The sequence below is a fragment of the Myxine glutinosa genome, chromosome 2 (assembly GCF_964187855.1).
Source record: "Myxine glutinosa chromosome 2, kmMyxGlut1.1, whole genome shotgun sequence".
Classification (NCBI taxonomy): Eukaryota; Metazoa; Chordata; class Myxini; order Myxiniformes; family Myxinidae; genus Myxine; species Myxine glutinosa.
The window spans coordinates 148,057,999-148,076,748 of record NC_136262.1 but is presented as its reverse complement, the minus strand read 5'-3'; positions in this window follow the sequence as shown (position 1 = coordinate 148,076,748).

Sequence of the window (18,750 nt, the reverse complement as noted above, 5' to 3'; positions counted from 1 at the left end):
ATATGTTTGAGTTTGGTTCTTTATCAAGATATTTTAACTGAGCTGAGATAAAATGATAAACCTCCCTCAATGTTCTTGTCTGAGCGCCTCCAGTGCCGCCCACTTTTTGGTAAACTCCGCCCACTTTTTGGTAAGCTCCGCCCACTTTTTACTAAGCCCCGCCCACTTTTTGTTAACCCCACCCACTTTATAAACTCTGCCATTGTATCATTTTCAGTTAAAACTACATCATTTTCAGGGAATTTCCATCACATCATTTCCAGTTAAGACCTGCCCAGGGAATTTCCACAGGAAATGACACACCCAGCCCTTCTTATAAAAGGCACCGACCACACAGGCTTTTTCAAACACGCTTTCTGCTTCACTTGAGAATGGACTACTATGCCGAAATGGAATGGGATAACTTTGCTATTCCTTGGAGTCCTACTACCTGTGTAGAACTCAACCTTCAGATTGATGAACTGGACTCGAACCTCTTATCAATGGAGGTAAGTTTGTTTATTTATTTATTTATTTATTTAATTAATTATTTCTTTATTTATTTTAATTTTTTTTTTTTCGATGAGACTCGTGTAAGAGTTAACAAAGTTTATTTTAATATTCATAGAGCTTGATTTATACAAATAAAAATATTGTATTAAATTAATACATTGTTATTTTCTTTCACAGGAAATTGTATCTGAGATACGAAATGAAAATTCTGCTTTTAACACAACTTGGGATGAAGTTATTTTTTTGTATGAAGACATTTTGAACAACCAAGACCCCCAGAACGAGTTCTACCTTGATGACCCAGCCAAAGAGTTATACCTTGGAGATCCACAAAATCCTGAAAAAGAGTTTTACCATGATGATACTTGTTGTGAGTTATCAAAACAAAACCCACTGAACAAGTTCTACCTTGATGAGCCAGAATACAAGTCATACATTGGAGACCCACAAATTTCTGAAAATTGGGAAAGGGGAGTTCTCCCTGATGGTCCGCAGTTATACTATGTGAGACACATCATTGAAACCCTAAAAAATTGTGAAACGGGAATTCTCCCTGATGGTCCGCAGTTATACTATGTGAGACACATCATAGAAACCCTAAAAAATTGTGAAACGGGAATTCTCCCTGATGGTCCGCAGTTATACTATGTGAGACACATCATAGAAACCCTAAAAAATTGGGAAACGGGAATTCTCCCTGATGGTCCGCAGTCATACTATGTGAGACACATCATAGAAACCCTAAAAAATTGGGAAAGGGAAGTTTTCCCTGATGGTCCGCAGTTATACTATGTGAGACTTATCACGGAAACCCCAAATATTTCTGAAAATTGTGGTTCTACCTTGGAGACTTGGAAAGATGGTTATATTTTTGGAGACTCGGAATGGGGGTTTTGTTTTGATGACTCGGAATGTGATACCTATCTTGGAGGCTCAACAGGAATTGTGGTTATACCTCGGGAACTTGGAAAGTTGGTTTTATTTTGGAGACTCTACCTGTGGGGTCCATCTTGGAGACTGTTTGGATTCTAAAGCAATGAACAATGTTCTTTGTTTAATGACACTTGATTTAAGCAATATCAAGAAAGTTCGAGGAAGAAAATGCTGGAAAATTATTTCTTCCCATTTCTACTTCTTCAAACTTGAAAGCCTTGAAAGACAGAATTGGAGGAAGAGGAAAAGAAACAAAATGAAATACGTATTTAAAAAAAGAAGAAAAAAAGATGATGTTTTTTTTTTTTTTTGTATACAAGATCGAGGCTCGTGAAAGAGCGAACATTAATCACAGAAAGACAAACAGACACACAAAACAAATAACATCGGGAGCGGTAGACAAGATGGGGAGAGAGGAGGAAGGACACAAACACAACATTTGAGAGCAGGGACCGAGAGACATGGAGACATCGAGAGAACTGTGGGAGGGAGAGGGCTTTAGGGGGAAGGCATGGGAAGGGGGGGGGGGGGGTGGGAGAGGTATAAAACATATGGACACTGCCAAGACTTCCAGGAAAGAAGTTGGAATTTCAAACAAGGTGGATCTGGGGTGAATTAGTGGGGGTAGAAAAGATCAAGGTTTTGGATGGGGGAAGATAAGAGATGGTGGTGAACAGCTGTTTTGAAGACCTGGAGGGAGGAGTGTGATTGAAGTGAGTGTGGGAGTTTGTTCCAGAGGCGGGAGAAAAGAGGAATGAAAGAGTGAAGGTGAGCAGAGAGCCGAGATTTCGGCAGTTTAACCATCAGAGGGTGGCTGGCAGATCTTGTGCGACCTGTAGGAATATTTGGGGGACAGAGCACAGAGAGAGCTGGGGGAGCAAGGCCGGAGAGGAGTCGGTAGAAGACAGAAAGACCACCTACCTGCCTGCGGTGAGTGAGTGAAAGGCCCTCAGAGATAGCTTCATCGCGGGAGATTCCAATGATTCTGAAAGCTTTGGATTCAACAGCGTGAAGCCGAGCCAGGTGTGAGGCAGGAGCACCAGCCCATAGGGGAGAACAGTATTCCATTGAGCTGCGGATGAAAGCCTTGTATGTGGTGAGGAGCTCAGGTGTGCCTAGGAAGGACTTCGCACGACGGAGGATGCCCAGTCGGCGACTGGCTTTGGAGGCCAGCTTGGAAATGTGGTTTTCCCAAGAAAGATCATGGCAGATGGTGAGACCCAAAAGCTTGAGCGACAGAACTTCTTGGAGAGGATTGTTGAGAAAGTAGATGGGAGGGTTGTCCAGTCGATCTTTTCGGAGAGACAAAGTAAGAGTGTGAGATTTGTCAGGATTGAAAGACATGTTCCACATGTTTGACCAGTCTGTGATTTTGTCCAGGTCTTCAGAGAGTGAGGAGGCTGCAGACTGCCGATCTGAGGGAAGAGGAATTGGAGCGGCAGAGAGTGGAGTCATCAGCAAAGAGATACAGAGGATTTTCCAGAGAGTCGGAGAGATCATTGATAAAGACCAGAAAAAGCACAGGGCCCAGCACACTGCCTTGGGGAACTCCAGCCTGAACGGGAAGGGGAGATGAGAGAAATCCATTCAGGGCCACACGTTGACTACGACCAGAGAGGAAGTCCGCAAGCCATGCATGGAGATTTCCATGGATACCATAGGAGGAGAGTTTGGTGAGCAGAGCTGGGTGCCAGACCGTATCGAAGGCACGTGATATGTCAAGGGACACAGCTCTGATTTCCTGTTTGGCATTGAGGACCTCCATCCATTGTTGAGACAGCAGAAGCAGCATGTCCAGAGTAGAGTGACCTGGTCTGAAACCAAATTGATGATCAGAGATCAAGCCATTGGAGAAGAGGAAAGATTTCATATCCGAAGCAATGATGGATTCCATGACTTTGCTGATAATTGGGAGCAGGCTGATTGGTCTGTAGTTGCAAGGATCTGTTTTTGCACCTTTTTTGTGTAAAGCGGTAATGTTTGCTGATTTCCAGGATGCTGGCAGATGACCTTGAGCAAAAGATAGGGTGAAAAGAACAGAGAGAGGGTGAGATAGAGCGGCAGAGCAGGATTTTAGGACCCGTGGGCTGATGCCATCTGGTCCAGTTGCAGAATCAGAGTCGAGGTTTGACAAAAACTCCTCCACCTTGCCAGGCAGAGCAGGATTTTAGGACCCGTGGGCTGATGCCATCTGGTCCAGTTGCAGAATCAGAGTCGAGGTTTGACAAAAACTGATGGATTCCATGACTTTGGATTTGGATTCCATTCCAAAACTGATGGTTTGACAAAACTGATGGATTCCAAAAATGATGGATTCCATGACTTTGCTGATAATTGGGAGCAGGCTGATTGGTCTGTAGTTGCAAGGATCTGTTTTTGCACCTTTTTTGTGTAAAGCGGTAATGTTTGCTGATTTCCAGGATGCTGGCAGATGACCTTGAGCAAAAGATAGGGTGAAAAGAACAGAGAGAGGGTGAGATAGAGCGGCAGAGCAGGATTTTAGGACCCGTGGGCTGATGCCATCTGGTCCAGTTGCAGAATCAGAGTCGAGGTTTGACAAAAACTCCTCCACCTTGCCAGGAGAGAAGGTCACAGAGTCCAGGAGCAGTTTGGTTCGACTGGGAAAGGTGGGAACAGAGAGAGATGAGTTTGGGACTAAGGATTTTGAGGCAAACACAGAGTTGAGGCATTCGGCTTTGTCACGTGCGATGTCAACTGTGTGGCCATTTGAGGTAAGGGAGGGGATGGAGGGGGAACAAACACCAGAAACGGATTTGACCAGATGCCACCAGGATTTGGAGGAAGGAGACAGGTTTGAGAGTTCATTCTTGAGTGAGGAGAGATAGTGCTTCCTGGCACTCCTGAGGGTAGTCACACACTTGTTCCGAGCTTGGTGGAAGGAACTGAGATTTCCTTCAGTTGGATTAGCCTTCCAAGAGGCAAAGGCAAGTTGTTTCAGGGCAACTGCCTCACCACAAGATTCAGTGTACCATGGACGGGAGGAATGGTAAGACAACTGAAGGCGAGATGGGATAAATCTGTGCATGAGAGAGATCAGTTTGCTTTGGAAGAATTCCCAGGAAGAATTGATGTCAGAGGAGAGGAGATGGCAGACCAATCCAGACGATTGATGGCTGCTTGAAGACCGTCCCAGTCGGCCTGAGTGAAATGCCAGACTCGTCGACGCTGAGGAGGCTCTCTGAGAATGGCCAGAGAGATGTCCACTTTGACAAGCACATGATCAGAAGAACCGATTGGAGCAGAAGAAGAGCAGCAGACATTAGCAGGGAAGTTAGTCATAACCAAGTCTAGAAGAGAAGATACTCCATTGGCTGAGATCCGGGTCGGGAAATTGACAGATTGTGTAAATCCCAGTGAGTCACAGAAGTCCTTTGCTGAGGTGCCATGACTGGTGAGAGAGGAACCCACACCCAACCAGGTGGCATGATGACAATTGAAGTCACCACATATGAGGAAGAGAGAGTTGGGATGAGTGGATAGAAGTTGGTCCATGTTGTCAGACAGTGAAATGTAGATGGAGTCATCACTGTTTGGGGGATGGTACAGAACACATATGAACAAAAGGTGGGAGCGGAGAGGAAGCCGTAGCCAGAGGTACTCCTGGGGATGAGGAGGAGAGAGGGCAGTGCAAGGAGAGTGAGGAAGAGAGTTTTTGATAAAGATAGCCACCCCACCACCAGGCCGAGGCTCAGGTCTATCATACCGGAGGAGGGAGTAACCAGGAAGAGATATTAAGGAATCAGAGACATCTTGAAGGAGGAAAGTCTCTGTTAAGCAGATCAAGTCTGGATTGTCAGAAGCAACCTGTATGGAGAGATCAGTCAGGTTTGAGCGAAGGCCCCGGATGTTTGAGGTCCATACCGTTAATGAAGAGAGAGGGGGAGCATCGGGTACAGGACAGGGGAGGGGAGGAGTAGGGTAAGATGAAGGATGAGAGGGGGAGGTAGGGAGAGCAGTTGTTAGTGTGTCAGCGATTGCAGAAGAGTTCCAAGAAAGGGAAGGATGAGGAGGATGAAAGGTTTGAAGGTGAAGGGATGAGGCACAGTGAGGGGTTGTTTGAGGGGGGGGGCAGAGGAAAGAAGAAGGTTGGGGGGGGGGGTGGAGGTATGAGATAGAAGGGAGACGAAGTGGGGAGGAGGCAGCTTTGAGGAGGAGGGGAGAGGAGGCAGAATTGGAGAGGAATGGTATGGGGGGAGATTTGAATGGGAGGGGTTGGGGGGGAGTTTTGAAGGGGAGGAGTGAGGGGGGAGTTTAGGAGGGGAAGGGCAAGGGGGGAGTTCAGGAGTGGAAGGGCAAGGGGGGAGTTCAGGAGTGGAGGGGTAGGGGGGGAGTTTAAGAGTGGCGGGGCAAGAGGGGAGTTTAGGAGTGTAGGTGCAAGGGGAGGGATTTGGATGGGAGGGGCAAGAGGGGAGTTTAGAAAGTGGATGATTAATGAAAGACGAACATTGAAAACAAATTGGGTTTGTTGTGATTTTCAAGTTAGCAATCCGGTTCAGAACGATGGAGGAGGGATGGAATGAATGTGAATTTAGACCATGTAGTGAGGGAGACGTATAAGATATTGAATTTCTTTTTTTTGAGGTGGAATGAGTTGGAGAGGAAATTGAGAAAAGCCTTTTAAATAGGAAGAAAAACAGCATGTTGTAAAATACCACTGAGTAAAACACTGAAGGGGAAAGGTTATACATATTTAAATAATATTTAAACAGAACCGTGAACAATCTTATGTGCACAAAAATACCAACGGGGGGAGAGCCGAGAGGGACCACCACGAGTCACGTAAAGGGCAAACGGTGGATCAAACGGTGGATGTTAGGGTTTGGGTGGGATTTTGAATGTGAGGGTTAGGGATGGGGTTGGGTTAGGGATGGGGTTGGGTTAGGGTTGGGATTTTGAATGTGAGGGTTAGGGTTGGGGTTGGGTTAGGGATGGGATTGGGTGAGGGTTGGGATTTTGAATGTGAGGGTTAGGGATGGGTTGGGTTAGGGATGGGGTTGGGTTAGGGATGGGGTTGGGTTAGGGATGGGGTTGGGTTGGGTTAGGGATGGGGTTGGGTTAGGGATGGGGTTGGGTTAGGGATGGGGTTGGGTTAGGGATGGGGTTGGGTTAGGGTTTGTATATTATTATGACTCACTCACACATACACACACAAAAGTTAAGCCCCAACTGAAAAGTTGAGGGATTCTGTGTTTGGGGTTCACAGATCTCAAGAACGTATCCCCATTATACACACAAAAGTTAAGCCCCAACTAAAAAGTTGTGGGATTCTGTGTTTGGGGTTCACAGATTTAAAAACGTATCCCCATTATACACACAAAAGTTAAGCCCCAACTAAAAAGTTGTGGGATTCTGTGTTTGGGGTTCACAGATTTAAAAACGTATCCCCATTATACACACAAAAGTTAAGCCCCAACTAAAAAGTTGTGGGATTCTGTGTTTGGGGTTCACAAATTTAAAAACGTATCCCCATTACATTTTATTTATTTATTTATTATTTTCAAGGGTATTATCTGCTTACTTGTGTTTTTTGTAATTCTTGCGAGTAAAATGAACCCAAGATTTCTTCTCCATTTAAATCATACTAGGGCATTGCCCGTACGTGGGTGCCCGTTCCTTGCCAATGCCCGTACTATATATATATCTAAAATTATATCCCCCCCCCCCCTCTATTTACATGAAATGGTTTGGTCCATTCGCAACGACCACAGAACCCCCCCCCTCTATTTACATGCAATGGTTTGGTCCAAAGCGAACGGTTTGGTCCATTCGATGTGATTCGATGATTCGATGTGAATGGTTTGGTCCATTCGCAACGACCACAGAACCCCCCCCTCTATTTACATGAATGGTTTGGTCCATTCGCAAAGCCAAAGCGAACGACCACAGAACCCCCCCCTCTATTTACATGAATGGTTTGGTCCATTCGCAAAGCCAAAGCGAACGACCACAGAACCCCCCCCCCCCCCTCTATTTACATGAATGGTTTGGTCCATTCGCAACGGCAAAGCGAACGGCGAACGGCTAAATCGCCATAGCTCGGTAAGTACTTGTCCGATTAATTTCAAACCTTGAAAAGGCACATCCTCGGGTCCCCAGCAATATACCTGGCAAGTTTCAAGTATATCGGACCGGTAGTTGTCGAGAAACAGCGGTCACAGACAAACGTACAGACGTACAGACGTACAGAGATTACTGGAATTATAGATAGATAATTTGTAGGTCCAAAGGACTGTATCCATTACATCAATGATTTTAAATAATTCACGAGTCCATTTTTGTGTATAACCTTTCTCAAAATGACTTTTCCATTTGTATATTCTTACAATATCACCAACTTTAAACTTGGGCTTTCTCAAATTAATCTCCTTTTCATATTCTAATTTTGTAAATGTTTCCGATGGTTTTGATTTTGTTGATGAATGAACTGTATTATTGTAATTATCTACAATATCCTGAATTAAATACACCCATTTTTGAGAACCGAGTTGTGTGAATTTTTTATATAGTCTCTCTTTCAAAGTACGATTAAAACGCTCAATAACAACTGCTTTTCCTTCATTAAAGGTGCTGTATAATTTAATACCCTCCCCCTTTAGAAATTTCATAAATATTTTGTTATAGAACTCTGTTCCCTCGTCAGTCCATAACTTCTTTGGTTTCCTTTTATCCCTATCAAATATTAGCTTAAAGGCTAACATTAAAGTATCACCTCTCTTGTTTTTCAAAGGAACAACCCAGGCAAATCTACTCCTCAAATCAATAACGGTTAAAGCATACCTGTATCCCTTATCATTATTTAGTTCGATTAAATCAGCGGACCATATGTGGTCAGTGTATTTAGAATAAACTTTCCTTCTTTTAAACTTTGTGATTATAGGTTTATGTAATTCATTAGCCAAAAGCTCCTCAGTCTTGATAACATCATTGGAGTTTAATAGTTTTTTGGGGAATAACCAAGACCATATTCATATTAATAATAACCAATTCATATTCATTCATATTCAACCAAGACCAAGTTTCAATTTAACACATCATTTTTTTCACAATAAACCTATCAACTTTCTCTCTCAATGTCGGATTTCGTATCAAGGACAAATTATACAACATTTCTCTGTCTGCTTCATGTTTTTCATCCAATGTAGTGGTGTTCCCATAAGCAATATCATGCTTCATACACACTTCATCAACCCTATTTATCGGCTTGGACCAAGGTTTAGGATTGTCAGCCTCATCTAATCTTTTATCCAGGTTTGTTCCAGGACCACAGAAAGAATACCCTGGAAGGTGTAATTCCCCCGGAATTCCAGTTGTTGTAAATTTACTTCCTGACAGAAACTTTTGTATGTCTCCTCCACTTTTAGGAGAGATGAATTGGCACTTTTTAGAGCCACACACTTGACATATTCCTTTTTGATAAACTCTATTATTTTTAGCTTTAACATAAGAGATATTTTTAGATTTAGTTTTCTTTTTACATTTGAGACAATAACTCATATTTATTTATCAGAAAAAGTCCGACAGAGTATCAAAACCTTTTTGGTTTTCAACATATACATTTCTATCTTAATTTTTAAAACATAAAGAATCCTTAGGAATGCCTTCACTCTCTCCTCCATTTATTTACAAATAAGAACCAACTAAAGTCAATAACACCAACATCATCAACTATATGACCTTTGTCTTCATCATGTAAATCTCCTCGCTGAACTCATCTCAACCATTTTTAAAATCATTATCTTCATAAGAGTCGTTAATTCTTTATTTTCCTCTTCGGTGCGTTGAGATTTATTTATTTGCTGTAATCCACTCAATCTTTTACGAATCTCACTGATTTCCATCTTTTTATATTTTTCCTCCCTCTCTCTTTGCTCCCTTTCCTCCCTCTCCTCCTTCTCCTTTTTCTCCCTCTCCTCCTTCTCCTTTTTCTCCCTCTCCTCCTTCTCCTTTTTCTCCCTTTCCTCCCTCTCCTTTTTCTCCCTTTCCTCCCTCTCCTTTTTCTGCCTCTCCTCCCTCTCCTTTTTCTCCCTTTCCTCCTTCTCCTTTTTCTCCCTTTCCTCCTTCTCCTTTTTCTCCATTTCCTCCTTCTCCTTTTTCTCTCTTTCCTCCTTCTCTTCTTCAACTCCTTCCTCATCCCTTGCTACCCTTGAGTTTGAGCCCCAAATAATATTATACATATACTCATCTGGATTTTGAGATATTCTTGTATCTATAATTATTTTTCTCATAATAGGATACCAATAAGATTTGTTGATGATTTCTAAAAGAGTTTTATATTTCATAACTTTGAGAAGTTCATTTTTATTTAATATTTTAAACAAGTCTCTATTTGTGGGTTTAGCAATATCAGTATAAGGCCAGTTTTTTATGACAAAATTCCCATGTATATGCTCCAAATCATAAGGTATGTAATACCGAGCACCCTTTTCTTGTAGGTAGCCTTGAATACAAAAATTATAATTCTCTTGTAGTCTTCTTCCTGCCATTTATGTATCAGAAATATATGTGAGATTAATATTATGACAGGTAATACCACCCCATTTTCCCACTACCAAATCGGTTTGTATTCCTCGGCTTTCTATCCTTATCTCATTACCTTCCTTCTTTGTAATGCTAACCATCGCTATACTATCATATATTTTTCTTTTATTCAAATCATGTATTTGTTGTTTACTAATTGTACTTCCACATAAATCCTTATCCTCACCAAGCGGATAATATTCTTCTTTACGAGACTGATTCAAATCATGTAGGTCTTCTAAGTTTATTGAAAAATACCAATTATACCCTAAATCGGGCATATCATACCCCCATTTATTAATTCGCATATTAGCTATATGTCCTTCTTTATAAAATTCAATTGTAAGCAGGTAGTTAAATTAAATGAGGAAAGGTGTATGGTCAGTATAACCAGGTGTTGTGGTTGTAAATTGTACTTGTTTAACAAAATGTGCTGTTTTCTTTAAAATATATATATTGTGATAAATCACTGAATCGAATCAAGTCATTCGCATCTGTAGGGTTTGGATAATTGATTAATTTATAAGTATTCTTCATATTAATATTTTTACTTATACTATATTTTTGTCGTTCAGCCTGTGCCTTTGTATAATAATTTGATAAATCAATATCCTGAGAGGATTCTCCAAAGATAGAACCATCTTTTCCAACATAAGTCATTTTTTATATTAGATTAAAAATGATATCATAAAAATTTTCATTATTGTTGAGTTGAAATAATACATATAAACATAATTGACCACAACATTTAGAATTAATTTCTTGAACTTGAAATGTTTGATAAACACCATTCTGTAAGAATTGTATTACTTCAACAGGTGGTGGCATACCATAACTATCAAAATAATATTTATCCTGACTATTATGAATACAAACCCAATGAGAACCATTCTGTGTGTCTAAATTCATAATAATATTCTTTGTATTCTTATTTATATGTATTAATTCATCTCTCATACAAATAACCACATTATCAATTTTTAGTGTTTTACAATACTTAGCTAGTTCTATATTTGACATTGTATTCTTTCCAAATTGTTTAAACCATTTATCCATTTATTTATGAGAAAGATACAATCCATTACCCCGTTTAGTTCGTTTAACACCCGCTTGAGCGATAGAGGAAAGCATATCTCCAACCAACAATCTAGCTTTATCAGGTAGACTTTCAAGTTTTTGAGCAAAATCTACAATTACACCACTTCCACTAATTTGTTTCTCCAACTCCTTGTTATGTCTTTCCAATTCTTTTTGAGCTTTTAGTTGTGCCTTCCTTTCGTTAGCAGTTTTTACCGCTGCTGAAATACCACCAGTCAATGCTCCCGCCGCACTTAAACCAGCAAATAAAGGAATTAGAAACGGGAGAAATGCTCCTCTTGACTCGTCTATTGAATATTTCTTTAACATAGGTTTTGTCATTTTAATTTTAAGTGAACCAGTATCATTTAGTGTTTTTACTTGTGTGTGTGTGAGCAAAACATCAATTCTTACAGCTCCTTTTCTTTGAATTGTATTAACATTAATAATACAAGGCTTTTGATTTTGAATACAAGATGTTAATTTATTAAGATCGATTTGATTAACATATACCCCTACCATTTATTTATGAGAAAAAATCTATGTGATATTAATCATAACACCATTATCTGTATTAATCTGTAATTCTGTTTCTTCCAAAAGCAAACAATATGCATTAACCTCTTCACTCTCCCCTCTTTCAATGTATAGAGAAGTATCCACTCTATTAGACTTCATAGTTTCTTTTTGAGAACTCAGGTCAATTGCGTAGATCGTATAAAGTTTTTGAAACGCAACCATATCCAAAATAGGGTCATTATTACCGTTGCTTTCACACACCTTTTGGTAAGACTTGTAGGCTTCCGCATAATCATTTTTTTCCCAATCAATTTCCAATCTATCTCGTGGATAAAATGTGCCATCAAGAGAAACCCGAAGTTGTTTCACCTTAGCATCATCACTCAGCGCATTATTCTTATCAGTACCTTCATCTCCATCTGGTTTCTTTAAAATGAGCCATAGGTATCGTGGCTTTCCTTGAAGAACACCCAAATTCCAAGTGTAGGTAGTGTGTTCCAGTTTAACGTGTTGACATCTTCTTTTAAGGTATGATACATTTCGTGGTTTCTTTGAGTTAAGTCTTCTATTTAACATCTCTTCCGTTTTAAGATGAGGAGTATATTCACTAATATACCAACACAAATCATTAATAACAAATTTATTATTATCACCAAAAGCATTTTGAGCCCCAAAAAGCAGTCTATTTACATTATCATTCCTTTGTAGTTGAAATCTAATTTTAAGCCCATACAAAACTTTATCATAATCACAAAATCCAAATATACCTTTAAGAGGTACTGCTATGGTAAAACTATTCTCTGCTTTTGTTTCATCATTATACATTGCCTTCCTTTGACTATAACCAGGGTCAGCATTTGTTCCCGTTGACATATCAGGAATAAAACCTTCAACAGCTCCCTTACCCATTCTATCACTAAACGAATATAGTGTAAATTTCATCATTTCAGATGTAGCAGAGACATAATCAACCGCTTCAACCTCTTGTGTTCCAATATACAGGCGAACACTATCAAACATTTTCCAGAAGAAATCATTTACGAGTGTAGCATAAGTATTATTTGCAGCCTTAGTGAATTTAAATTTACACAGCAAGAAACTATCAGCTATATTCAAGTAAGTTTGTTGATTATTTATTTCAAAACTTTTTGTTCCGTTTGAATTCTAGTCTGTTCCTGTTATAGCATTTACCTTAAAATAGTCTTCCTTTTTTGTGGAGTTTGAAATGATAATTGTATCATCCAAATCATAGATACTATCAATCGCTTCCATACTTGTATTTATAGAGTATTAAAATCGTTGAAACCCTGACCCAAGTATTTTAATGATTTTTTGTCGTTCTTGTGAAGATAGTTGAGTTTTACCTTTTTTATTTCTTTGATTGCTTGTAATTTATAAGACTCCTTTTGAGCATCTTTTATACTCTTTATAGCACCCGCAACAGAGCCCACGGCAGAAGCAGTTGAACCAATTAGGTCTTTATGTTTAAGGATGGTTGAACCAATACCCATTAGAGTATCAATTATCCCATCTCCTTTATTTCTAAATTGATGTCCCACACCCCGTTGTCTCTTTGGTTTATAGTATCCTCTACCAAGAAACATACCTTCACCCTTATCGTATGGTGAAAGGAACATCCCATCCCCTGTAATTATTTTATATTTTCCCAACTCGTGTTTTCTCACAATAACCATTATTTATTTATCAAAAAAAACTTCACGAAGGTGAATTCTGATGGATATAATTTCTTCATTAAAGGAGATCATACGATTATCTTGATAGGTTATCCTAAAATTTACTCTGTATATGGTTTTTCCTGACACAGGTAAATAGACAAGATTTTTTGGTTCCATATTGAATTTATAACCAATCGGTGTTGAGTATGCGCTGAATGAAAATATTGTATTTGTTCTTATTCCATCGTTATAAGCACCATCAATCAAATCACAATGAATTAATACTGAATTTATACCGGAGGATATTTGAATGACATTATCACTGTAAGACGTCCCGTTAGTTTTAATCTTTTTTGAAGAGAAACCCAATAGCTCTCTGAACGAATTTTCAATCGTGAAATCAACTTTATAATTATTTTTAAGTTTAATCGTTGATTTTGAAGTGTGTTTTTGAATATCTATTACCATATTTTTTGGTTCATCACCTTTTTCTTTCATAAGGCGAGAGACTTCTGAAGATATTTGAGAAATCTCGTAAGCTCCGGGTGAAACGGTTATAGTTTTATTTCCACTTCCTGGATTATAACTAAACTTGTTGTTTTTCTCTGTGATATTAAAAAGGGTATTGTAAGTCTCCATTGACAACAAAGAAGCCTCATATTCTTTTGTGGGGTCAAGTTGTAGTGGGTAAGGGAATGAAGCTGTGTAATCACTCGTTGTAAAATTAAAACTAAGAATTGTGCTTCTCATCTTATTTAATATCTAATAAAATATCTTTGTATTGACATTTATTAATTATTTTCATATTCATCAACTGGTCTAAAATGGTGGATGTTTCATTAAAACAATTGTTGTTTCCAGCCTTTTTACTACCTAACAACAATAATAGCCTATTAACTAATTGTGATGGGTCATTTGGAAGAAAGCTAACACCCGAACCAAGCTTACTTAAAGCATCAATAATATGTTTCTCCTTCTCATTCTTCTTACTTTTACCAGCAACAGAAACTCTATAATCAAGTGCATTTAGTAAATCAATATATACCCTTTCTTCCTCTCTTTCCATATCTAGTGGTTCCTCAAAATATTTTGAACCGCTGAATCCGGAGTTTGTTAGAAGAAACATTAATCTTGGAGTTAATTCAACATTTGGTTGAGCAGAACTTAAGAACACCAATTTATCATTAAATATCAATAACTTTTCTTTCACAAGATGGAACTGTGCTGGTTCTTCTGTTGGAATGAGACCTGCTCTGGTTTTTGAACTCGCCGAATACGCATTGTTTTGAAGAGCTTCCACAACATAATTAGGGGGTTGATTTACCTCAAGTTTCTGAAATAATCCCTCGTCATCATATTCTAATTCACCAAGTTCTTGCTCTGTCATTTGACTAAAATCTTTGATCATTTGAAGTTTTTTTGGAGTAAATTCTACCGTGGGGACTGCAGGTGAGTGTTGAGTTTTCAAAAGTGGTTTAAAGAATTTCTCTTGTTTTCTTTCAAAGACTTCTTCGCCAGTCAGTTTTTGTCTCCGTTTCTTCTTTATCCCTTCCTGTTGTTTAACAACTTTTGAAACTAATTGTTGATGTTCCTTAAACTTTCTTGCTCTTTCTTCGGCATTCATTTAGTATTGAAAAATATCATTTAATGAATTGTAAAGGTCAATGGGAAAATTTTCCTTTTCTTCATCATTATAGTAAATGTGTTGAAATAAATCCTTTTCTTTAAATATTTTATCAAATTCTTTATTGGTATGAATACGAGTTGTTATTTCTTCTTCACTAATACTTGTATCTCTGCTTTTCATACGTTTGCGTTGAGTCTCCTCATCGATATCAAAACCGAATGATAAAATCTTAACTCCATCACCACACAATTGTTTAATAATGTGTCTCATTCCTTCAGGATTAGTTTCTAAAATCCCAACACCGTGAGATTTTACTTTATTTAACTCACTCTTACAATGTGAATATTTTGTAGAACCAAGAGAGACCTCCTCAAATATTTGACCTTCGTTCCTCAATCGCATATGTTCCTCCATTGAAATGTAGTAATAATCTTTCCCTTCTACTTCTCCTGGTCGCTTTGCTCTGGTTGTAGTACTCACAAAACGAATCATAGGGTGTTTTTAAAAAAAACTTACAATCTTTTCATTTTTACTATTCAAGAGTTTAGATTTATGAAAGTTCTTTCCTGAAGCAGATTTACCCACAAGATTAATAATAATTATAGTTATCATTCATGTGTGTAAAATATCAGTTCGTATCTCATCTTGTTTCACAACAATATATTTATATTTTCCAATCGTGTGTTTCATATAATTTTCAAATTCTTTTTTACTACATAACGTAGAGCAATTATCTCTCCAAAAATTATTTACATCTATTGAATTTAACTTAAATAAAATAAAAGTATTGGCATTGTTTCTTATTGAGCGTCGAGGGAGTTGAAAATATGATTGACTAAGATAAATACTATTACAAGAAGAATGTCTCCCTCTTGTATAGTAGCTATCCATTACTGTTTGGTTTCTCTCATTAACACAATCATCAAAGATAACGAGGTTCTTTTTTGATTTATCTAAATCTTGAGGTGAAGGTATATCATCCGTATTATCACTGAGAATACAAGTTATGGGTTTTGGTTTCGGTTTCTGTGTATCACAAAATAGTTGTATTATATCCTCAATGTTAAAATCATTTAGTTTGTTTTGAAGTTTAAATAAACCGATAATGTCTTCCTTTTTAAGACCTGCATTAAAACCTTGTGAGAGTAGTTGATACTCGGGTTGAAAACTTGACTTTGTAAAAATTATTAAATTATCATAATCTAAAAAATTAGGCCGAAGGAGCATCTTTAAAAGCAAACAGGTTTTTCCACATCCGCTTGAACCAACTATTAAACATCTCAATGAATTTGGAATATTTTTATGGTCATTAAATTTTATCGTATTTTCCCAAACGGGTAAAAAATCATTCATTTATATATTTGGAAAACAAGTCATCTAACTTTTTTTGAGCTATTTTAGAAACTCTATATTTTATCCTGAGTTCAGGTTTAATTTCAAAATAATTCATTATTTTATTTATATAGTATCTTGTATTAACATTTCCATTAAAATTATTTTGAATAATAAATATCATTAAACCCTTATACATTTCCTCAATACAAATAGTCTCTTCCCTTGTAAGAAATGGTGTATTATCATCATAATACTTAACATTCATCTCTCTTATTAATCTTGTAAAGTAGTTCATTTGTGGTTCTAATTTAAAAGAGTTATATATTTTTTATATTTTTTATTATCATTAATTAAAATTAAATCACAGAAAATACATTGTTTATATGAACCCTCATTATTAAGCCCCACTCTATCACAAGCTGGACAATTCTCTAATTTATCATATGGAGAGTCTGGAAATTCTAAATATCCTTCTATCATATTTATATAGTAAATTTTTACTTAAACTAAATGCAAGTTTATTCATTAATAAATACAATGTTTCAAAGCACAAAAGACAAATTTCAATCAATCTCTACTTCGGTGAAAGATATAGAAAAATATGTCAAAGATGTTAAATTGAACAAAGATAAATATGAAAATTTTTGGGTAAAACCAGTTATGGAAAATAACATGAGCCCCTCTATTTCATTTAAAGGAAGAGCTCTAACTATACCTGGAAAGACATCCATTAAAGTAAATCTAACAAAAGTTTCTCCTCTACTCCTGGCAATTTATTCAAAGCTTGAAAAAGTGATCGATCGCGATACTTTGAAAAAGAATGATAAGACCATTAATAATTCTAGAGGAGACATTTGTATTTTCTTTAATAATCCAAAGGGTGTAGATCGAAGTAAAATTAATGATGTTAATATTTCTGGTGAAATGTCATTTCGTTCTATGATAGTTAGAGATTATTTAAAGATAACTTTTGATATTAAAAATGTAGAGATTGAATCTGTTAATGAAAGAAAGTATGTAGATATTGATGGGAATATTTTTCCTGCTAATTAAATATGAGTCATTACAGCAGTGAAGATTTTACTATTTTATTGAACTCGGACGATAGTGATGATAGTATTTCATTGAACTCGGACGATGGTGATGATAGTATTTCATTGAACTCAGATGATAGTTATGATGCTAATAGTTTGTGCTCAAATGATAGTTATGAGAGTAGCTTTATTGATGACTCTGTGTATGATTCTGAGTATTCATGTGATAGTTATGACTCAGATGATTCTGAGTGAAAAAGTGTTTAAGTTTAAGTATAGTTTAATATATAAAAAGCCTGTAAAAAGGCACTTTCTTCGATAAGTGTTTTACTTTAAGCACAGTTTCATCTTAAAAAAAGCCTCTAAAAAGGTGTTTTACTTTAAGTATAATTTTGCTGTATAAATATGATCAAAGCAACGTATTGCGACGTTTGTGAACAAGAATATAAACAATACAAAAGACACCTTAAAACTAACAAACACACATTTAATCTACTTCACCTACTATCTCCTATTCAGAAGGAAACAAAACACTGTTCTGCCTGTAATAAAAATATCCTCAAGAAAGGCTTCGAAATACATCTTAAAACAAATCAACATTTATCAAATTTTATCACAACTAAAAACTCTGATGGCGCATTCAAAGGACATATTAAAATAAGAGTCTTTAACTTCAAACCTCCTGAACCAGAGTCTATAGTTGATGCTGTAGAAATAGTTAAACCTGCTGTTCAAACGTTGATTGAAAAAACACTAAAATAAATGAAACCACTTAAATTTTATATGGGAGTAAAATTAGAAATGACAAAGGACGAAGGAGTTATAGATACACCATACATGAGAACTGAGCCACACTTTATATCTTCATATCAAGATTTTAAAACATCAGGAGTCTATGATGAACTTATTAAACAAGAGCAAGATGTGGATAATTCAATCGTAGGAAGTGGATTCAATATAGGAAAAATTATTTACATAGACATTCATATTCTTAAATCAGATCCTCTAAAAGCTTCTTCTTACATTGATTTACCCAATGTTATCAAAAATAGAAAAGCAGTTATCAATATCAAAAATAAAGACAATAAATGTTTTCTCTGGTCTATTCTGGCACATTTACATCCTCCACATTTTCACGATGAAAGAGTATCTCATTATAAAAAATATGAGAATACATTAAATACGAAAGATCTAAAGTTTCCTATGGCTTTAAATGATATTCCTAAATTTGAAAAGATAAATAATTTATCAGTTAATGTTTATGGTTTAACAGAAACAAACAACATTCATGTTTTAAAGCTTTCTGACAATTGTAAACAAACTCATATTAATCTTCTATATTTTAATTCAGACGAAAATTCACATTACACATACATCAAAGATATTACAAAATTAATAAAACCACAAGTATGTAAAAGAACAAATAAAATATATATTTGTATGCGTTGTCTTACCTTCTTCCATACACAAGAAAGATTAGATAAACATTCAAATTATTGTGGTGAACATAAATCAACGG